At 30.7% G+C, this 24,706-nt stretch overlaps 1 long non-coding RNA gene across 2 annotated transcripts in view; it reads right to left on the minus strand.

Annotated features, from left to right (window-relative positions):
• Window positions 1-1,848: 1,848 nt before the first annotated feature.
• The window catches only part of LOC126740354 (uncharacterized), a 59,891-nt gene continuing 37,033 nt past the window's right edge, over window positions 1,849-24,706 (minus strand). The window contains exons 1-2 of one of the 2 annotated variants that reach the window (XR_007661878.1): window positions 2,027-2,300; window positions 1,849-1,966 (exon numbers count right to left, since the gene is read on the minus strand). This is a non-coding gene — a long non-coding RNA (uncharacterized LOC126740354). Of the gene's footprint in view, window positions 1,967-2,026; window positions 2,301-24,706 lie in introns of those variants that run through there. The other variant, XR_007661877.1, reaches the window with a different exon arrangement.

Consider the following 24,706-nt stretch of genomic DNA (forward strand, 5'->3'; position numbering starts at 1 on the left):
CAAACACAGGTTTATCAATGTTTAGTCAGTGTTCGGTTATAGCAACTATTCATAACATCAAAAACCTCTTTCCGTTTTCTGCTTCCACCTAAACATAAAATCCCATTAATAAAACACATCCCAGGCTTAAAAAAATATATTAACTCAAATGCCAAATGTATATCCCGTCTGTCGAAAGCATTAAGGAAGTCCTTAATGGTATCTTGATACCTGTCTTCCTATTTCCAAAATCATTTGCCCTTTTATTTTGTCACTTGACACCAGGCAGAGGGTTTTGATATCTTTCAGATGTTCGGGGTAAAAATTTCTGAAAAAATCTTTTCAGGTTGTATTAGAGAAATTATTCCTAGGGCATTTTATTACGGAAATAAATATAAATTTCTTAAGAGCATTTTTATCTAGTGAGAGCGAAGCTATTAGGCCAAGAGGCATAAAGAAAATGATATGCGCAATGGAAGAAGTATTTTTACTCCCTTTTAAATTCACTTTAATGCGGTAGACGCAATATTTTTATCTCTCGAAATGAGACGGGTTTTTCACTTAAGCATATCTTTACGACCCGAGATAGTTTTTTGGACGGGGTAAAGTGGAATTTGTCCTGTTTCTTGAATGTAAATTTGATATTTTGCTTAAGCACTTATTAGGCAAATATTTTTAATATAAAATGCAAATTGATTAAAAAACCCCTGCATTAGACAAACGGGACAGAGGAAATGATTTATTTATACATGGACACTTTCATAATCCCTGTCCTGTCTCATCAAAAAGGCATATAGTTTAAACTCAAAAGTTAATTTAAGAAAATTTTTAATTTACATTAAAAATTGAAAATTGCTTGTTTTATCACACTGCAATTATGGTGACACAGTTTATTGGCCTTTTCTTAACAGAAATTCAAAATACCGGCTTCAAAAAATACAAAATGCTTGTGTACGGTTCATTTTTGGGGTGAGTGTAAAAGAGCATATCACTTTAAAATATTGGGAACTTGGTTAAATGAAAATATGCAATCATCAGTTAGCCAAAATTGATATTTTTTGCAAACTGTATGACCTAAAAAATATAAGCAACATTTACTTAGCCAAGTTTGAATTATTAGTTGGTAAGAGCAATATACTTACGCCATAGAATGTCAAAATGTTTTAGTGATCTTATAAAATGTCATTCCTACGCTTGTGTTACCTTCTGTATACCTTTATAATTACAAAAGTTTCATTGCCTAGTTAGTACCTTAAGTTGCCAACATGTAAATTTAATTTTATATATTTTGTATGTGTCTTAGGTTCTATGCTGAACTTCGCCGAGTTAAAAATAAAGCCTATTATTATTAACTTTATATAAAAAAATTTTTGTTTACTAAAGCTTGCGTCATGTATGTATTAAAAATATATATAATATACTTCTTCTGTCAAGCTCTCAGGTAACAAAAATGGTCAAATTATAACGCTCCAAATATTTGTCTTCAAATATAAAGAGAAAAACATTGTTGATAGCTCAATTGAATGATGAAATGAGAAATTACAATTCGCCACTGATGTATGCTGTGTAAGTTAATTATACATTTTCGTGTAAATCTCGACGCATCGATAAACAGTATAAATGATGGAAAGGTTTGATTTTCTATCTACTTCTGCAATAGCCTAGAAGTAAGCCCTGAACCCTCTGGTAATGATATACCTTTAAAATTCACCAGTTTCCTTCAAGCAATTTATCTATTCATTAGAAAAATAACATTTCAAGGTAATTCAAAACGTAATGAGAACGTTAAATGTGGTAAAAAGTAAAAAAGCTCACTTTTTACTTTAGATGTTTGTTATCACTAGAAAACTAAGATAATAATTAAAAACATGATATTTTAGTAATCTTTATTAATGATAGTTTTATTAAATCATTTATTTCAAATTCGATATATACTACTCTGATGGTATACCTAGATAGAATCTGTCTTTCTCCTTACACACCCGATCTGAAACAGAACGAAAACCATTATTATATATGAGTAACTCAGTTAAATGGTATGAAAAACCGTCATTAGGTTTGCCTTGGCCAGTGTTCGTTTCAAAATTGGAGTAAGATTTCATTATGCGTGGGGTCTGTGCTGGTTGGTTTAGCAAAATTGGATGCTCTTTATTTTCATTTCTTTTTATTGTATTAGATAAAATATAATAAGCTTCCATAATTTTTGATTTTCTTATCAAGATTTTTCCTTAAATTTTATTGTGATTGGTACGTAATTAGAAGTCTTACGCTACTATCTAGTAGATGCTAAGGATTGTCTACATTTTTGGAAGATGCCAAGATTGACAGATGACGTATTATATATGGAAAAATCTGAAGGGAACCATTTTGACATAATTATTTTTTTAGGCTAGTTTCACTAGGTGCGGATTTTAAAAAAGGTGAATCCTATCTCGGTCCAATTTTTTTTGTTATTAGTGTATACTATTTAGATTAGAAATCTTTGTTTTTATCTTATATGCAAGTCATATTATAAATATGATTGAAATATATTTATTAAAGCATAGATCGCCGGTTTTCTTTTAGTTTTTAACCTTTAGAGCTTTAATTGAATCTAGGGGAACAATAAAATTTATTATAAATCTGAACTTCATAATTCGTTGCAAAATAGATGTTAGGTAATTCTGACAATTGTGACACTTTTCATATTCGAGTGTTAATATACTAAAGACAAATTTACTGAATAACGTTGCATTTTTTTCCGTATCGTAAACAAACAAAATATCAACCTGAACACCGGAACCCACAAATAGGCGTTTTCAGTAAGCCTGTATTACATGATATGTAGTATAATTTAGTATTACAAATGAGGTAAATATTAGATATGAACAACAGATAATCACAACTATCTGAAACAATTAAAACTTCAATATAAGATATATTTTCTCCTTCGTAATAAAAATATAATTCATGACATTTAAACAGTTGATGCCTGTACATATTAGTAGTTTAACTTCCAGTACCATCGTGAATTTATTATTTACAACTTTGAATCTAAAAATTGTAATTTTTGAAATTGGCTCTAAATCATTTTGCTTTACATCAAGACTTAAATTTTGGGCTCCGATAGTTTGGGTTTTGGTTACATCGACACTATAACCATTATTCACTTTTTTTATGAATCTGGGACCGAATAGCCGATCATTTTCGTTACCAGATTCAGTGATTAAACCGCAATTTTTATTTAGTTTTCCCATAGAAAAACCAGCTTCAATGTCTCTAGGATTTACCTTCATTCTTAAGTCATCATTTATTCGGTTCTTCAGGGCACTTTAACTTAATTACAAAAATTTGGACTCACAAATTTTACATCTCTAACACAGCGTCTTCACATGAAAGCCTCGTATAGACTACACCCAGTATGATGCATGATCAATATTTATAGGATCGCCATCAAACGTTTTACTACGACTAGCTACCTCACTTAAAAATACCACGCCTTCGAATTTACACTCTAATTTGTTGATAGTCTGACTTGCTACTGATTTTCCGACCTGTAAACACAAATGATTTAATATAAAGGCAAAATAATAATATTTTGCAAACTACTACTGGCGCGTTCCTAAATTTACCACAAACCCTAGTAGCAAGAAAATATTATTATAAAATGTTGTTTAAACAATAAAAAAAAATTTTTTTAAATAATAAATGTAGTATCATTTTTATTACGCGAGCGAATGCAAACATTTTTAATAGTGTTTATTTTTTTTCAATTTTTGGTTGTTGTTACAAGTTCTTTTTCCTGGGGAAAATTATATATATTGTTTCTACTGTCTTCATTATTATTATTATCTTATTTCTAGGAAATTTTTTATGTTAAATTTTTTGGGAGCGATAGAGGAGAGCGAGAGGTATGAGACACCATATTTGGAGAGGTAAAAGAGTTCATTAAGTGTGAGGACAAGTTAAAAATAACTCACTTAAATGTCAGAAGCTTGAGAAAGAATTTTGATGAACTGGCGTTATTAATTGAGTCAATTGAGCCTGAAAATATCGACATTTTAGTTCTATCGACCTTTTGTTTGGAGGAGGATGAAGTAAGTCTTTTTAATCTACCCAATTTTAATTTGATCTATAATAATTCCCAATTTAATAAGAACGATGGCCTAGTTGTATACATTAAAAATAATATAAAATATTTAACAAACATAATATCTTTTTCTGAAACAAGATGTATACAAGTAGGCATGAAAATAGATAGTGTTAATATTTGCATGACTTGTTGTTATAGACCTCCCTCAACTAATTTAGATGTTTTTTTAAACGACTTAGAGCAATATCTTGGGACTTTAGGTAATTATCACTTAGAGATATTTATTGGCGATATAAACATTAATATTTTAGACCGAGTCTCTTTAAAAACCACGGAATATATAAATTTAATGAACAAAAATGGTCTTTTTTCTTGTGTAAACAAGGCTACCCGCGTGACTGCAGTGTCATCAAGCTGCATAGATCACATATTTTTGCGTTACAACAAACAATTAATATCTAAACCGACTCCATTTATATTTCAAACCGATATTACTGATCATTACTTGATAGGTTTAACCAGCACAACAAAATATTTAAAAAATAAACTATGAAAAACTAAAATTGCAACTGTCTCAAGAGAAGTGGGCAGACTGTATCACCTTGGACAATGCTCAGCAGACCTATGAAAAATGTATGTTTACTCTGGAAAACCATATAACAAAATGCACAACCAATTTCACTGTCAAAGAAAAATTTAAAAGGCTCAAACCTTGGATTTCTTTGGGATTAATTAACTCTATCAAACATCGAGATGCTTTAAAACAACAATTGTTAAAAAATTTTACCATCGAGAGAGAGGAACAGTATAAAAAATACAGAAACTTTTTACATAAATTAATTCAAAAAACTTAATTTCAGTATTATAAAACTCAAATACAGGATGCAGGCAAAAATTACAAAAAGGTGTGGAAAATTATTAGCGAAACAACAAATAAAAATAATGAAACAGGGGTGATAACAATTAAAGATGAAACATGCAATATTGTAAAAAATAAAAAACAAACCTCTAATCTTTTTAATAACTTCTTTTCAAAAATTGGAGAAACAATGGCAAATAACATTATTTCAAAAAATCAACGCAATAACGACAATAAAAATAATATAGATAAAGTTCTCTTTTTAGGACCAGTAAACAAAAAAGAACTTATAATGCACATTAACTCCTTAAAAACAGATTCATATCAAATGACAAACTACAGGCCCATATCTCTACTAAGTAACTTTTTAAAAATATGGGAAAAATGTGTCAAGACTCGCCTAATTTCATTTTTTGAATCACAAAATATAATTTTTAATGCACAATTTGGTTTTAGATCTAATAAAAGCACCGATGATGCAATATTTTTTTGGTTTAAAAAAATTATGTCAGATATGCAAGAAAATAAGAAATGTCTTACAGTATATATGGACTTTGCAAAGGCTTTCGATACAGTCTCCCACACCTTGCTGTTAAATAAATTAGAAAATGTTGGAGTAAGGGGTCAAGCTCTGGAGCTTTTTAGATTCTGCTTGGAAAATCGAGTGCAAAGAGTGCGATGTAATGATATCCTAAGTAGTGATATGGTTGTAAATACTGGAGTTCCTCAAGGGACAGTCCTGGGTCCAATTTTATTCTTGATCTATATTAATGATTTGGGAAAATTACTACAAGATTGTTCGATTATTTGTTACGCCGATGATACTGCAGTCACATTCACAGACAACAGCTTGGATGGTGTATACTCGAAAGCAGAGCAAGGCCTTTATGTAATTCAAAACTGGATAAATGAAAACAAAATCACCCTAAATATAACAAAGACCAAATTTATAGCTTTCTCTTTGACAACTAGTGATCAACCTAAAAAAAGTAATATTAAGATTCACAACCCAACTTTATAATAAATATGTAATTTATTAAATAACAACTGTCCTTGTCCTTGCAAACAAAAAATTAGTAAAATTAAATACCTAGGTTTATACATTGACCAGTATCTACGCTGGAATGAACATACTTTTGAAACGTCCAAAAAACTTTATTATGAATTTTATCAGCTTCGTAATATTTTAGATAAGAAAACACTAAAAATAGTATATACTTCACTAGTAGAATCAATTTTAAGATATTGCTTAGTAATTTGGGGTGGTCTGAATGATAATGCCATGCAAATGTTAAAAGTATGCCAAAATAAAATACTTAAGATTATCCTAAGCAAAAGCAATCAATATCCTACAATCAACCTTTATTCGGAACTAAACGTACTAAATTTAAGAGGATTGTTTGTGAGTGCATGTCTTTGTTACTACAGAAAGGTTAAAGATATTTTTAGGGAACTAGACCATCAGTATTATACTCGTTCTAAAACAAACAAGGATTTGCAATCGCACTTTTTCAGCAAATCACACTTGCAAAGAAACATGCTGTTTCTACTTCCCAAATTTCTTAAGCTTCTGCCCACAGGCCTAAGGTCTAAAGTCGAAGTAAATAAGCATAGAAAAGGTTTAAATTTTAAGATAAAAAACTTTACGTCATTTACCATTACGAACACTTTAAAAGATTAATGTAAAAAAAAGAACGAAACGTAGTAGTTAAACGTGTATTACACCATAAAAATAATATTAGAAGAACAGAAAGACTCTTCTTCCAATGCTTCTCTTGTTTTTACTGCTTCATTCCGGGTTGTTTTGTCTCCTTGTCTCCTCTCTTGCGCTTCTCTTATAGGAATTATCTCTTTTGTATATAGATGGAATTAACTATTTAGGGCATATTAGCATGTATTATATAGATTATTTTAATGTTATGATATAGTTTCATTTTAATTATTTATACTTAATAGCAGAAAACTGCCACACAGGTCGAGGGATGGGAAATTTCGATACAGGCCAAGCTAACGGTCTAGTGAAATGTTCCATTCCGTGATAGACGCTACAATAATATTAAGGTAATTTTGTTAATGGGATATTGTACCAATATAGACTATTGTATTGCTGTCTATTTGCTGTTGAATGATTTGTATTTTGTAAAATTGAATTAATATGTTGTATTGTATTGTATTGTATCAGAAATAAAAGGGTGCCAAATACTAAATATTATTTAAAAAAAAAAACTAAATAAAAAATGTATTTTATGAAATCTATATGTGCCTATTAGATACTGTGTTTAGGCTTAAAATTAAAAAACAATATTTTTAACCACAACAATACATTTTACTTTTAATCGTTTTAGTAATACTTGAGATCAAAGAGATAGTTTTTTTTTAATTAATATATACATACAATTTTAAACATCTCAAAAAATTGAAGTTTGTATTCAAATATATAAAATAAAAACATTGAATTCACATATGTATATAAGAGGAAGATCTAGTCGATTTTGTACAACTAAAAGTTACATAACCGCGTATAGTATAGTGCACACACGTGCTTTTTTACCACTCACAATTTTTTGTTATTTAAATAGTTAATTAGAAAAATGAAGTTGGCGAGGTTACTTACCCTCTTAAGTATTACGTTGTTAACGATATAATGATATGTGTCGTTGCTAATAATATCGAACAAATCCAGCAAGATATCAATAATGATTTAGGTCAAGTGTTTTGATGGTAGTGTAAAAATAGTCTAAGCATTAGTGTTTGAAAATCGAAATTCTGTGTGTATGGCAAAAAACATAGATTTGGTGAATATAAAAAATTTTAATATTAATATAAATGGCGTGAAATTACATTATGAGCAACATATGAAATATCTTGGAATAGTATTAGATCCTCAGTTGGACTTCTATGCTCATTGTGATTATATGTTAAGAACATTTTCGCAATAGGCAAAAATTTAGACTACTGTTTAACTTTATTATTCAGTATACCCAATTATAAAATAGCCAAATTTCATATAGTACAAAACAGAGCAATGCCCGCAATCCTGAAATGCAATAAATATACACCTGTGATAACCATGTCTTACAATTATTCTCTGTAAAGCAAAAAAGGAAATTGTATATTGATTTCTAAAAATATTTTTTTATTGTATTTATCTCTTGTTTTGTCTGAAACAGTGACAATTTTAATGTTTTTAAAGGTATTTAATTTGCTATGATCAGTTTGTATGATTAATTAGTTCTTAGGTAATTTTTTATGGGTTTTATATGTAATGTTGGTTTTTTCTATGTCCTATGTATAGTATTTTAAAAATTCTATCTCATAGTATCTTTTAACTTTTATAAAAGGTAAAAACACGAAATCTACAGCATCACATTTTTTTTTTCATACATTTTAAAATATATTTTTAATTAAAAATTAAGATATAGATTTAAGATTTTTCAAAAATTTAGATATTAATTTATGTGAGGACGGTGATGTTAAATTATATTGTATAATATTAGTATCTGTTGTTGCTTGTTTACGAAATATTTCAAAGGATATCTTATTTCTTTCCCTCTTAAGTAATAAATCTAAGAAAGGTAAGGTGTTGTTCTATTCCCGTTCGATTGTGAACTCAATTTTAGAGTGAAAAGAGTTGACATAATTATGGAAATTTGTAAGCTCTACCTCACTTCCATTCCAAATCGTAGATATATCATCCACATACCGTTTATAAAAGATGATGTTATTTTTAAAATTACTGCTCATTATTTTTGTTTCTAAGTTACTAAAAAATACTTCACTAAGAAATGGCGATAAACAAGAGCCTATTGCTAGTCCCTCTTTTTGTTTGAAAAAACGGTTGTTAAATGGAAAAAAAATTTGATCCAACACAGTAGAAAGTAGCAAAAGTATATTTTCCACCAAGAGTGAATCAAGTCTCCCCCTGAGAAGATCTTTGACTGAGACCAGACAATCAGCGGGTGGAATGCTTGGAAATAAGTTTTTCACATCTAGCGATATAAGCTGGGCTATATCTGGAACGTGAACATTCTGATCAATTCAATTTGTGATGCTGTAGATTTCGTGTTTTTACCTTTTATAAAAGTATTTTATTATTTGGCGTGATCCATTAATATTATTATTATTATTAAATTGGGTTTTGAAACTTTTAAATACTTTATAAATATGAATTACTCAAATCAAGAAATGGCTGATATGCAATTGATTGGGAAAACAGCTTTAATGCCGATCGTCATTATTATAAAAAGAGACATCTTTAGCACATTTCATTACGCTCGTCTAATATTCTTGGGTCTAAGATGAGTGTATATTTTAAAAAGTAGGTCAAAAGTATTGTTTTATTTTTAATTTTTACCGACTTTTCTGTTTCCATTATTCAAGTCCTTTTTGCTCAAATCTCTTTTTTTCAGTGTATTTTATCTCATAAGATGATATCTTCAAGCCAAATTCCCGAAGAAAATTCAACTTGAAGATGCTGCAAGATACGTATGTAAATGAGGTATTTAAAAAGGCATCACGCGGTTAAAATTACAGCACTGGTCATGAATAAATAACCTTAAATAATATACGGAGGCCTCCGTCGTCCGTGCCTCTGTATTCAACACAATATGTCCTTTTTGTACCGGCGAGGGTATAATAATTACCGTTGCAATTTTATAAATGTATGGCCCTAAGCCACCGTATAAATTCTTATAGCGAGAACTATTAAGGCCGCATTTTTTACTTAAAAAACTCGAGGCTCCTTTAAGTAATTGCTTTCTTCTATTACTTAACAGTTGAAAACTTTTTCCAGCTTTTTTTCTTGGGCATTTCGAGAAAAATTAATTACTTTTCAACATGTATATGCGGCGCTATAAGACGACAGCTTTAAAGGAATATTAACAAACTTTCGCGAGACAAGAAACGAAACTTCTTGAGAAAGTTTCATTCGTTGGCACTTACCGTTGCTCGTGTTCACGCTATTTTACTGAAAACTCACGGGAGCATTTCTGTATATGTATGTTATTTCTTTTTGTTGAGTGCATTTCGTAAATGTAATTGGAAAAGGGAGGAAAAGAAAGTTAATTACAGGTGAGCATTCGGAACTTTTTTATAATGTTATTATAAAGTACACCTGAAAGGATAAGGTTGCTTCCTAAATACGTTAGGGCAGAACTTTATGGAAATATGATTGGGCGTGAAAAAAATTAAATGCTGTTCAAAGTCAAAAAATCCCTATTAAACTATTTTTTTATGTAAAGTTTGAGACTAGTATTTCAATAAGACGTAACTGAGTTACTTATTTTTTTGGGTATTAAGTCACTTATAGCAAAAATCAATTTAGAAAATACTATCTCACACGCTCAAAAATTTAAAATTTAAGAAAATAGACTTATTCACGTATTTAAAAGAAATATGCACTTAAATCTTTAATGATACCTTTCGCTATACTTAAATTAATTTAAGTTCAATAAGTTTTAATTACCATAATTTACTTGGGGTATAATAGATTTTTTTTATACCTAGCAGTTAAGGGACCTAGCAGTCATATTAATCTCTAAGCTCGTTTCTTTTTTTTAATATTCTACCTAACTTTGTTATGACTATTAAAATTGAAAAGGATAAAAATAACGAAAAGACCTACTTTTTTAATAAAAATACCTAATTTGAACCAAGGTTTCGGTAGTTATATCTACTACCGTTATCAAGATAAATAAAGTTAACCTAAATTAGATTAAAAATCTGAACAAAATATACTTATCTTTTTAATTTCTCGTTTACACTCCCTTTAAAACTTCTTCCTAACTCGACAATACCTAAAATACTTTTTTTATATAATTTCACGGTTGCTTAATAGCTTGACAAACTGTTTTGAAAGATAACAAAAAATTTAAAGGTTACTTCTTTTAAAATTAAAGGAATCTGATCCTAATATAATTTAATGATAGAAAATATATGAATATCATATATTTTAAATTATTTGTTAATTTGGAGAATGCCCTGTTCTACCTCTCTTTAAGTTAAGACGTAACTGGAGAGTAAAATGCGAAACTTATCTAAGACGCACTAATCGTTCGCTGTTTACTGCTCTTCATTTGTGGTGGGTTTACCAATGTAAGAATAATTACATTTAAAATTAATTCATGAAAAAATTAAATGTAAAAAGCGATAGAAAAAGACAAGATGCAGGTTTTACTCATTTTTCCATAAACAAACTGTATCATTAACGGTTGCAATGAAATACTGATTTTTATCAGTAATGAGTCTAAGTGTGCAATGAAAATGAAGATTCGGTCACACATGCAACGTTAGTTACTGGGATACTAACCAACAATTCATTATTACATTCCCAACGAACACAATAAACATCTAAACCTTATTTTTGGCGACGATTTTTCTAACTGGAATTTGAGCTCGGCCTGTGTACCTACTAGTAACGTAGTACAACCACACTCTCTCGACATTCAAGACCAACAAGTGCTTGGACTACGATTTCTTTAAAGCCAACTTTCAGGATATGAACAACCACTTTTTAAACATCGACTGGAGCAGAGTAGAAAAATCCAACGATGTTTAAGAGGCCGCAGTAGCATTCTTCCGAATTTTATAATAGGGAATCAATCTGTTTGTACCAGGAAGAACTAAAAGTAGCAGAATATACCCAATAGTATACAAAAGAAACAAACAAAATCATAAATCGAAAGAACATGGAATTATAAAATCTAACACTACTCCCAGCTTCGACGTAAGCTACGTAATATGTGACTCGAAAAATTCATCCATTATCCCAAAGATGCTGGTCATACAATTTTATAAAAGAAATATAAAAAAAAATACGTAATATGTGTTTCAATCATCGAACAAATGCTGCCGGCAAACATAAAATACTTCTGGTCATTCCTTAATTCACTGAAGAAACTGGTTGGTCTCCCAAAAAGGATAGTCTTAGACACTATCCAAAGTACGACTCTTCACGTTATTGCTTCGTTGCTATTTCCAGGACTGTTACAGAGTCTATTTCTGGTCTTGCACTTCCAACTATCATAAAAGCGTCAACCTATCACACCACTATTTCTCACTCTAGGAGATTCTTCGCAAACTCAGCACACTAAAAGACTCTAAGAGCACAGGTTCTGATGGAGTCTGTCTCGTTCAAAAATGCTACAGTTCTCCTGCCAACCCTCTGCGTATGCTATTCCAGAACTCGGTAACCGCAGAGGCTTTCTAGCTAGCTGTGTGAAAGTAATCGTGCCTTGGCCACTATTTAAGTCTGGACAGCGCGTAGAAATAAAGTAGAAGTAAAATAATATTTAAATCGATTATCACGGATGTACCATGTGCTGCATTTAAATAAAGTATAGCACAGGAATAACACGGGTTTACTAATAGCAGATCAACGGCTATTAACCTAAGACCTAACAAAGGCCTTCGACTAAGTGTGGCACCACTTCTCATCCAAAATCTGGCCAAGCTAATATTTCAGGGACCGATATTAGGTGGATTAAGTCGTATCTTAGAAATTGCAGTAAGCCACAGGAATTAACAGATAAATCTGACAAACATGGGCAGCTACAGATAAACTGTCATGTACTGGGTGTCTTAGGAAAGTGGTTCGCCCCTATAACTTTTTTAATTTTTAAGTTAAAAAAATGAAATTTGGTACGTGGGTGTAGCACTCAAATTTAGATTGGCTGACGTATTAATTTTTTTTCTCCCCAATTCTCCCCAAAAAAATTGGGATTCCCCAATTTTCTTGACATATTTTGATAGAAAATGACATTTTAACAGAAATTATACCCTATATGTCAACTTTTGACAACTAACCCTTAAATTTTTATATTTCAATCTAGAGTGCCATGAATAATTTAAAATTGTTAATTTTAGATATATGTTAATTTTAGAAATATAATTGACTGTCTTTTATTTTTCACAGCTTTCCTAGATGCGTCTAAAGTTTGCACAATGGTATTTTCGGCAATAACTCATTTTTTTCAAATGGAACCTGGGTGACTCATTACCATAATTTAAAAGTGTATTTTTTTACAAATAATTTGGTACTAGGCAATCGATATTTGGTAATTCTAATAAGTCTGAATTTTGAAAAAAACCGTTTAGCGCCGCATACTTACCTAGTTTTTCCCAATTGAAAAACTCAAAGATTGCTGTGAATTAAAAATATTTGTTTCCGTTTTAAATAGATTTTGTAGCGACTTTTTAGCATTTAGTAGCATTTGCGTAACATCTATTAAACATCCAAGATTAATGATAAAGTGCACTTTCACCCTTACCATCTAATTATTAACGATAAATTAAAGAGCTTTTGAAGTGTTTTTTGTCGGTATTTGTAATACAATAATATGTTGGCCTTGAATTTGATATATCATTGTTACGAATTGTCACGGCAACCTGTCAGTTTCTGATATAATTCTAGTTATTCAGACATTTTGCTAGCAACAAATGAGTGAGCATTTTGTACCTTAATAAATATTTTGACATGTCAACTGTCAAATATTATACTTGTTTTTTCATTGGGTAAGTCAAGCATCACTACAGTTGATTTTACAGTGACGCGAAGGCGGCGCTGCGATCAATCCAATATCAAGAGATAAATAATAAAATTTCAATAATGCTGGTTTTTTCAAAGTACCCAACATCGATTGTCTTCGATACCAAATTATTTGTCAAAAAATACACTTTTTAACTATGGTAACGAGCCACCCTAGTTCCTTTTGAAAAAATTGAGTTAGAGCCGAAATTACGAGTTTGCAAACTTTAGACGCATCTAGGAAAGCTGTGAAAAACAAAAGAGAGTCAAGAAATAAAAATTAAATAATTTTAAGGTTAGATGTCAAAAGTTGTCATATGGGGTGCCATTTTTCTTAGATTGTAATTTTCTATCAAAATATGTTAAAAAAGTTGGCGGGTCCCATTTAAAATAAGAAAGTTAGGGTCATTACCGGTTAAACCGGAAGTGATAGAAAACAACTGAATACGTCAGCCAATCCCAATTTGGATGCTACACCCACTTACCAAATTTCTTAACTTAAAAAATAAAAAAGTTATAAAGGCGACCCACTTTTCTAAGACACCCGGTATACTAAAGGATACAAATATTCTAATTGACTTGAAAATAAAAGTGTTTAATACCTGTATACTCCGTTATGGCTTACGGACTGAAAACAACTACGTTTACGTAAAATAAAATAGCTAATACACTGAAAACAACACAAAGGGTCATCAGATGAATGATATTAGGACTAAGTCTTATCGACCATATTCCAAACACAGAAATTAGACAAATAACTAAAGTTGAGGATATCACAACACGTATAGCCTAGTTAAAATGTTGCTGAGCTAGATATGTTGCCCGTCAGAATGACTCAAGATGGACAAGACAAATGATACGTAAGAGACCACGATTGCACAAAAGAAGAGTCAAGAGAGTGCTGCTACAGCTTGAGAAGAGATAGCACAAGACAAAGAAGCAGAATGTAGAAACAAGTAAGAAAAAAGAGAAATGATATCGTTTTCTTATAAAGTTGTGACTTCCACTTGTTATTGAATTTTATTTTTCATCCAAGACCTTCACTGGTAGGCTTCATCATATATACAGGGTGTCCGGAAGCTAGATGCAATCCTTTAAAGGGGTTATAGCTGACTTAATTTTAAACATTTTAAGCTAAATATATGTAGGTCGAAATTTGTTTATAAATTTTTTATGGCAATTTTTGCATTTTTCTCAAGAAATACCAAAATTTCACACTTAAACGGTAATAGAGCGCAAGTTACAATTAGTATCGGAGTTTCAAAGTATATTTTATTTTGTCTAATGTGTATTAATAAAAATACGATCAATTCCAAGCTGCTGTGTAAATTTATAGAAAAAATAGGGACATTAAAACGCCCTTTATTCTTCATGTAAGCAAAAATTTTTAGACTGAGACCTCTCATAAGCCTACTAAGCATTAAAGCCCCGATTGTGGGGTTATTTTAGGTTTTAATGTTAAATAAAACACAATTTTGTTTAAACCATTTATTGTTCATGTTCAAAATGCAGTCCGTTATTTCTAAGACAGGCACGAGCCTTTTTTGTTACTTCGGTGGTGGTTACTCTTATGGTCATATTCTCCTTCATCCTGTCAAATGCTTCATTTATTTTGCGAATCAACTCTTCTCTTGTTCTTATTTCGGTGGTGTATACAAGCTCCTTTGCCCGGCCCCATATGAAAAAATCCAACGGAGTTAGGTCAGGCGATCGAGGAGGCCAAGGAAAGATTGTTGGTCTTTCTCGTTCCAATAATCCAGCTTCGTCTAGAAGAACGGGGATATCATTTTGTAGAAAATCTAAATAGTTGGCACCATTTAAATTCTCTGGTAGAAAATGTGGCCCAATAATAGTCCTGCCTATTACTCCGGCCCACACATTGACCGAAAATCTGTTCTAAAATGATTTTTGTTTTTTCCAGTGCAGATTTGCATCTTTGGCAGCCCATTCGTAGAAGTTGGTAATACCCTCTCTGGAAAAATTGGACTCGTCTGTCCACAAGATACTTCTTAAGAATAAGGTCCTCGATGTTCAATAAAAAGCAGCAGAACTGAATTCGTCTTGCAGGGTCTTCTTCTTGTAAGCCCTGCACCCCCGTACCATGAAAGGGATACTGTCCATCTTTCTTCATGGTCGTCCACAGCTTCCATCTAGAAAGGCCAAGGTCTTCAGCTACTTTTCTGACGCTTGCAGTAGGGTCTGCGGTAAAAGCTTCCAGTATTTGCTCCTCAATCTCTACATTATTATGGCCAGGGTTGACTCCACGTGTCGGATTATTCCCAATGCCAACTTCAGTAAGACGGCGAAAGGTGTTTTGAAACACCCTGAAGTTTGGTAACCTCCGATCCGGATAACGTTCCTGGAACAAGCGTCGTTCCAAAGCTCCATTACCGTTAGGGCGTCCATATGTGAAGACAATGTCAGCGTACTCTTGGTTGGTAAATTCCATTTTACAATACTGTTTAATAAAACGGGCAGAAACTCGATTTAAAAAACAGTAGATGCAGTCAGTACGAAGTTGATAATCTTCCAAATTAGAGGCGAGAGTGAAATTAAACAACAAGAGGCTAAAATCACACGTTTTTATTTATTAAGCGAGTACCTAACTTGTAACCCCTACCCCCAAGTACCTACTAGGTACCCCCTTACCCTACAGTATCTACTATTGGGTACCTCTGCTTAATTTTGTTTTTATTACTTTTTATTTACCTGAACTGTCCCATAATAGAAAACCAATCCAGTAAATTTTGTTTACATGACCTGCCGCATAAAAGAGGCCATAATTCTGAGAATTGGCCAGGCATCGACACGAGTGATATCTTAAAATAAAGGGCAGAAGCTAGGCATATTTTTAGAGAGGTTTGAACGACAAAAGCATTTTGATAACAATTATTTAAATATAAAACAAAACATTTTTATTTTAACTCCATATTTATTTTTTACGTTTCAATATCTCTATTTTTTCTAATAAGTTTACACAGAAGCTTGAAATTGATCTTATTTTTATTAATACACATTAGACAAAACAAAATAAACTTTGAAACTCCGATACTAATTGTAACTTGCGCTCTATTACCGTTTAAGCGTGAAATTTTGGTATTTCTTGAGAAAAATGCAAAAATTGCCATAAAAAATTTATAAACAAATTTCGACCTACACATATTTTGCTTAAAATGTGTGAAATTAAGTCAGCTATCACCCCCTTAAAGGATTGCATCTAGCTTCCGGACACCCTGTATAATGACGAAATTTGAAAAGCAATGGAAGAAAGAGAAAATATTTAGCATATATTTTCTGAGACCTTTAAAGTATATTTCTAGATTAAAAATATTCAACTTTTGTTTAGAAGGTAGTAAGCCAGAAATATAATTCCCAATTCAATCGTAAAAACTCAGAATTACATTTCTAATTTAAACCTGCGAAAAATCTTGGTGTATTTGATGGAATATGATATCTTGAAATCACCTTAATTTTCCTAATATTATGTGAGTACTATTTAAAAATTAATTTTGCCTAAGTTAATTAATTTTTTAAAACCATATTGGTTCTTCAGACTAGCAACAAGAAAAAACCTAATAATTCATTTGTTTTTATTTTAAGACTCCACCTAATTGCCCCAAATTAACATATTAATTAAAGAGGCTTAAATGATAATCAACTATGACCCAAGGCTAGAAATAGATTAGTCAAAACAATGTGGGCCGTTAAACACATGTCCTCTTAGTAATTAGAGTCAGATCTACAACTTAAGGGGGAATTGGAAAATGTACTGTTTTGCCTTCTAGCATTACCAAGAAGATATTTATTATATTATAATTAATCTTATGGTTGTTTCATCTTGGAAGACAACTTAAGTAGAATGTTAATTAAATGAGTATTTGGGTCACATACTTTCTTAAAAATATACCACTTTACTTGGAAATTCAATAATCTTTTACGCTATAAATTATTTTTTAACCTTAACTCTTTCGGCTCAATGCGGATTATTTTATTTTTATAGTTACGTTATCGCAATTCGCTCATCATAATTATATTAAGCAAAAACTGCAGAAGCAAAATTACTAGCAGTGGAAATTTGAAACTAGCGAAACTTTGGCTGCTAAGTTTTCAATAAACTTTATACGCCCAAGTTTAATTAACAAAAGAAATAGGACAAGGAAAAGTTTTCATTAAAGTTTGGCTGTTTGCACATGTTCATTCCGAACATTTATTCGGTTTGTTTTCAGTTCTACATTTACAAATATATATACACTCGAGATTGGTTAAAGGAAAGGTGTAAAGTTTATGTGGCATGTATTTTACAAATATATTGGATGATTAAAAAGTTGATCTGGTATGGATTTTTTAAATACTGATTTTAATTGAAATATTAATAATTTGTATTAACAATTAGTTTTTTTGCCAGTGTGTTAATTTTAAGGTTTATATTTGGTACTGTATTATGGCTTTTGGCTTTAAATTAAAGTTTACTTTCGTAAGATAACTCATTGTTACCATAAACAATGTTATAGAAATGAATGTTATAGAATGAAGAATTATGTGTGTCAATTTTTTGTTTAAAGATTTGCAATGATTAAATTAAATATCCATTAAAAAAAATTCATTTACTGGAATTAAAAGAACTTTTAGAGAATTATCTTTTTTTCTTAACTCAGCAACTATGTTTTAATAATCAATAGTAGATCGACATAGAAACCATATACCTATTTCTCTTTTAATTTCCTAAGAAAATTTAAAAATTTTTTAACCATTTTTTTAAAGAGATACTATTTTCGATGAAATTGGAGCTGTTAATTACATTAATTTATTGGTCACATTTTATTTAACAGAATTCCCTTTTCCTTATGATTCTGCAAGTAAGTAATTTATTTGCAATAAGTTTGGAAAATTTAATATTACAATAATATTTTTTTTATGTATTTAATCTAATTTAAATTTGTATTATAATATTATTACAAAAAATCCTTATTATTTCATATTAAATTTAAGCGGTTAATAATTATATATTATTCAAGCTATTATAGTGTTTAAATTAAATAATTTTACATAACTCTTTTTAGGCCTACGAGAAAATGTGTTTTTTAATAATTATTGGAATAATGACTTCCAGTATAGACTTGTATGATATCTGGCATAAGGTTGAGAGAACTAAAACTCATATTGTTGAAAAGTTCAGATCTTGTACAATAACTATCTGCCATTTTTTAACATAAGAATTTATATTATTAACGTTTTCAAGTTGGTTGTTAATTAAGGAAAGCTTTTTTACTAGTAGTCGCTCAATAAGCAAATTAGCTTTTTGTTAAAAACTAATTAGTATAAATAATTAAACAAAAACTGCTGAGATCTAATTTAAATAGTAATCAGCCCAAATATCTCAAGTTATCAAAATTAATTATTTTTTTTAATTTTATAGCATTCAGTTAACTATTACAGGGTAACAGTTTTAACTAATAAAGCGTATATTTTAATTTGGTTAAATGAATTAGTTTTATATTAGAATTTCTCTCAGCAGTTAAAATTGATCAAATTTAATTTCACACATATTGTATTTATTTATATTTCTCTCAAATTTCTTGCATAAATGCATAATTTGATAGCATCTAATGTATAGCTTATCAAGCTTATATGTTACTTTAATATTATTTATTGAGAGGCCTAATTTAATTTAAAAAATCCGATTTATCCCAAAAAAATTTACTTGAATGAACTAAAAAAATTAATTCAGACACTAATTGTTTAGGACTATTGGATTGAGCCTTTACCCTAATTTTAAAGGACATTTGAAGGTCAAGGTAATTAATTAAGAGCTAAACATTTTACGTCAAAATCGGTTTTTTTCATTTTTGTAGGGGCATGGAGAAACTCAAATTCTAAAGTACTCAAAAACCATCAAACTAAATTTAAAAGATAAAATTTTAAGCTAAATAAGTACTGCTCTAAAGTTTTTGCAACCTTATATATATGTATATATATATATATATATATATAAGGTTGCAATATATATATATATATATATATATATATATATACACAGGGTGTAACATAAGTGATGACTTTAATTTTAAGGGGTGATTCCGTGTCATATTTTAAGTAAAAAAGTTCATATAAACATGTGTCCGGAAATGCTTCGTTTTCGAGATACAGGGTGTTAAACTTTTTTTTTAAATCGATTTTTTATTAATATCTCATAAACGCATTTACCGAATTTGTTAAAATCTTTACATTTTGTTAGTCACTTTATAAGGTACCTTTTGGAATTCTCACATCTGGCGTGCCCACGGGCTAAGTCGGATGATTTTTTTGTAAAAAAAATATCGTCCGGTATATTTGTTGTAAGTAGCTAAGATGATCAAAAAAATATTTATTAAAATACTCATTTTTTTTAAATTTTTATGTTTTACTATATTACGTCAGAGTCATCACCTTTAAACACTACTTCTGCAAACCCTCCCTAAGTTAATAAGTCCCTAATTCAGAGCACTATATAAATGACAACAAAATTCACTTATATTACATTTAAGACATGGTTCACTCTTTCCTTAACTTTACGACATTTAAATGCCCAAACGCAGTGACATCTTTCAAGCTAATATTTCTCCACAGGAGCTCCTGCTAAGTAAAATCAGAACGTGCTTGGAATATTCCAGCGCGTGCATAAAGATTTTTTTACATCCCGCAGATTAAAATCCATTAAGTAAGCTTGCTTGGTAGTTGGGCGAGCTTTACTGCTTTGACGTAAGTAGGCAAATGTTTTCAGTTTAATATACACAAGAAACGAAATACTCCAATTAGGTATACGTACCAATTTTCTTATTTTTTTTTTATTAAATTTAAATAAATGAATACTTCCTATTAAAAAATATATTCGCTGTGAAAAAAAAAACAATTACTAGAATTGTAGGGTTGTTCTACCACAATCTTACAATGCGAAATGGTGCTGAGAACCACCCTATGTTATACGTGCTGCAAGAAAAATTGCATTTTTTAGTGTGATTTGACAGTGAATACCGTAGAAACAGAAAAAAAAAACACTTTTTATGCAATTTTTTTTATTACAACCCATATGAGACCTAAGAATCATTCACATTTGAAATCCCATCCTAGAGATCCTAAAGAAATAACCTTTTTCACTTGTAGTGGGTCTAACTATATCAGAGATATAATAATAATAATAATAATAATAATAATAAGACTTTTACTAATCACCAGAAAAATAAAATATTACAATTCTGTTATAAACCAAATGCATCTCACATATTGAATAGTTCGTTCTTTACAAAGAGCACATTTATTGTGTATTGAAACAATTAAAAAATATCTTTAGAACTTAAATTTTATACAAATACGAATAAAATTCCAGAAGGTGACTAATAGGCCATGTTTTCAGACTTCCAGGGAACAACCCATGCGAGATTCCCTGAATTCTGTTAAGGCCTTATATATATTTAATAATTATAAATTATAAATGACACTTATAAATAATAAACAAAAGCATTTTCCCAGTTAAAGAAAAAAAGACGAAAGTTAATACAATACGAATAAAAAGCATACTGATGGGATAAGGAGAGAATAGGAAAAGGAACTGGAATTGGACAAAGAAAAGGTTGGCACATATAAATAATTCGATTTTATAATTTAAAAATAAAAATAAAAAACAATTTTTTATTATAAATACTTAAGTGAGTAATTTGTTATTGATTTATTAGAATTAGTTTAGTTTTCATTTTAAAAGTTTTTTCTGACATGGTAAAATCATTTATACAATATTTGTTAGTATAGTGTGGTATTAAATAAGAAAACGATCTCTTAAAAAATTCTTTATTGTGTAAAGGAATAGTTAATAATTGTTTTCTTCTAATATTCAAGTTGTGCACGTCAGTCCGATATCTAACTTTTCGATGTAAATATGAAGGAATCCTTGACTTAAGAATTTTGAAAAAGAAGCAAATAAGATGCAACACTCTACGATTGGCATTATATGATATGGCATATGGCATTTGATGAATACTTAAGGGCACGCACAGAGTGAAAGCGGCTGATCGGCGCTGGTTTCTCGCGCCGGGACTGTTCATAGTAAAAACGAGATAAAGCAGAAAATCTGCCAGTGCGTCTATGTACTTATAACAAAAATGTCGTTCTCTGTCGTTCATTTTGGAATCTGTGTCGACTAAAATAAAAAGAAAACAAATTGGTATACATTCGATTAAGCGCGAAAGAAGAGTTTATGGAGAATACCATCATTTATTTAAAGAATTAACGGATGATAATGAAAGATTCTTTCAGTACGTTAGAATGAGCCACGAAACTTTTAATTAAATTTTAAAAAAGGTGGAAAATCGTTTATCAAAAGATTGGTGTAATCTACATAAGCAGCCTATCCTTCCAGAAGTAAAATTGGTTATTACTTTGAGGTAAGTAGCTTTTTTGCCATTAATAATTAACGTGAATGAAAGACTTAATTTTTAGAAGCAGCTTTTATTATATAGGTATTGATAATTTAGATTTTTCCTTTTAAATGAATTCACTTCCACTGAAACAAGTTATCCGGAGAGGAAAACGTTAAATTTGTAGCATTGGGGTCCGATGAATTTGGTTGTTGGCTTGTACTGGCTTGTAGTAAGTGAATCAGAAAAATGAGTCTGCTTTTGGTAGGTAGGTGGTTGATGAGTGGAAAAATGCGTAGTTTGATCGTTCATTATATAGCTAGGAGAAGGCTGAGAAGAATAGGATAACGTAGATGATGAAGGAGAGTTTAATTGATATGAAAATTGATCTACTAATTCCTGAACACGACATCGAAAAGACAAAATTTTGTTTTGATGTATTTTTTTTACATGAGGTAACAAACTTTTGAAAAATAATAGATGGTCGTCATCTTGATCTCTTGAGCAACTTCGCTTAGATTTACTTTCCAAATATTCTACTGTGCGTCGTTCTATATCTAGCATAGATGCATTAAATGTCTCGGTGGCTCCACGTTTCTATTGTCTCATAACAGGAGTCTGAATTAAAGATGTTGGGCTCAAAGTACATAGTGTGATGTTACTTTTCCGTCACATTTATCTGGTCAATTTTTGTTACTTGAGAAGCCTGTTCATTCCCGCTATTTTCCTCACATTCAACGGGAGACTTGGGTTCCTCTGACGACGTTTCTTGGGTGGACTTAATGGTGCTGGGCAGATTTCCTATCATTGTTCTAGGCTCAACAATATCTTTTAGGAACAGTAGTTGCTTAAAAAAAGGCCATTTTGATGTCGGTGTATCTTCTGCCGCATCACCAGATCTTGGTGGATGGAATTTTCCCAATTCGACCGAAAACTGGTCCCGCAGATACTTCCACTGCTTTCGCACCTTGGCCTCTGAAAAAAAAACCTACTATTACTTTGAAACTCGTCCTCGAAATACTTAAGAGCAATAATCACCCTAGTAATTCTTATTGTTTAAATATTTGCTTTATTTAAAGAGATATTTCAGTGCGGTTTTCACTAATCGTATTCTTATGCCTATAAGAAGCCCGCTACGAACGCCTTTTTTTATAATTTTTTTTAATAGATTTTTTTTTCTTTATTTAAAAAAAACATAAAAAATCTCTTCGTAGCGGGGAAGAAAACCCATTTTTAGGAAACTAGTTCAAATGGTTAAACACAAAATTTAAATAAATAAAGCGTCAATCTTAACAATACAAAAATGATAAAATTCTTAAAATTCCATATCTTGCACTATATGCCAACATCGCAAACGCGATGGAAATAATTCGTATCGGGAATCGGTTTGTTGTATGCTGTGTTGCCATTTAGTGACGAACGCTGTGAATGTGTCAAAATCTGATCACGTGCTGATTATGCCTCTTAAGAGTATATTTTTGTTACAGATATCTGGCAACTGGATCATCCTTTAGACAAATCTTGTTTGCATTTCGAATTGGCGCATCCACTGCAGGTGAAATAGTTAAAGAAACAGTTTCTGCAATATGGGATGAGTTAAAAGATATTCACATGGCTATTTCGAAAAAACAGGATTTTCGAAGAATATCAGATGAATTTAACATTTGGAACTTCCCCCATTGCATCGACGGAAAGCATATTCGAATTGTTTGTCCCAAAAATTCGGGGTCCATGTTTTATAACTACAAGCATTATTTTTCTGTAGTTTGACAAGGAGTTGCTGATGCGAATTATAAATTTATTTAGATTGGCGGCTTCGGTAAACAGAGTGACGGAGGTACTTTTCAAGCCTCCGAGCTATACAATTTGCTAAAAAATAATCAATTTAATATTCCCCAACCATCTTATTTACCTAAAACAACGATGAAGGCACCTTTCGTATTAATTAGTGACGAAGAGTATCTACTTCTGCCTTTTCTTTTAAAACGTTTTGGTGGGAAAAATCTTAGTATTGAACAAGAATGTTTCAATAAACAGTTATCTCGAGCTAGAAAGTGCATAGAGTGCACTTTTGGAATAATTACAGTTAAATGGCGCATTCTTTTAAAATGCATTGAAACCAACATCGAGACTGCAGACAATATTATTAAATGTATTTGCATTTTACATAACACCATTATTGATAAGGAAGGATTTCAAAGGCATCTTAGTGGTGTATCAATGGAATACAGAAAGACAGAAATACAGAAAGACACATGACAGGAAGGCCTCTAAATGAAGCGAAAACCATTCGAGATATATTTGGAAATTATTTTTCTCAAAATCTGTTGACATATAATATGCAATAACAACCCATGACATTTATTTTATTTTCCGTCATTACAATAATAAACATTTTAATACTTACCATCTTCTTTCATTTCTAAGTCTATTTCTCTCCAATATTTGTCTCGATCACATCACATCACATCACATTTCGATTCCAATGAAATTTGTTCCGCTCGTCACATATACGGGTTCTCTGAAACACAGACGCTATAAGAAGTTCTTTATCCATTAAAAATAGGCCCAAATTATTAACAGCTCGCGCGACCTAAAGCAGAAATAAAACTTCGTTTCTTACATTTATTTTTCCATAAAAACCCATTTAAAATGGTGGAAACACTCTATAGAGCCTTTTTTTATAAAAACCATTAGAATCATTAAAAATCGGGGTGCTATAATGATTAAATCTATATTGAGCTTAATGATGCATTGATGCAGATTTAAGGCGATATTTGAATGTGATAGAAATTAAAACAATGCCATTTTCTCATTTTCTTTTGACATGGAAAACTCAAAGAAAAAATCTGAGACCCACGAATCAGTAGCAATAATGTAAAATG

Source organism: Anthonomus grandis, chromosome 9, assembly GCF_022605725.1.
Source record: "Anthonomus grandis grandis chromosome 9, icAntGran1.3, whole genome shotgun sequence".
Lineage (NCBI taxonomy): Eukaryota > Metazoa > Arthropoda > Insecta > Coleoptera > Curculionidae > Anthonomus > Anthonomus grandis.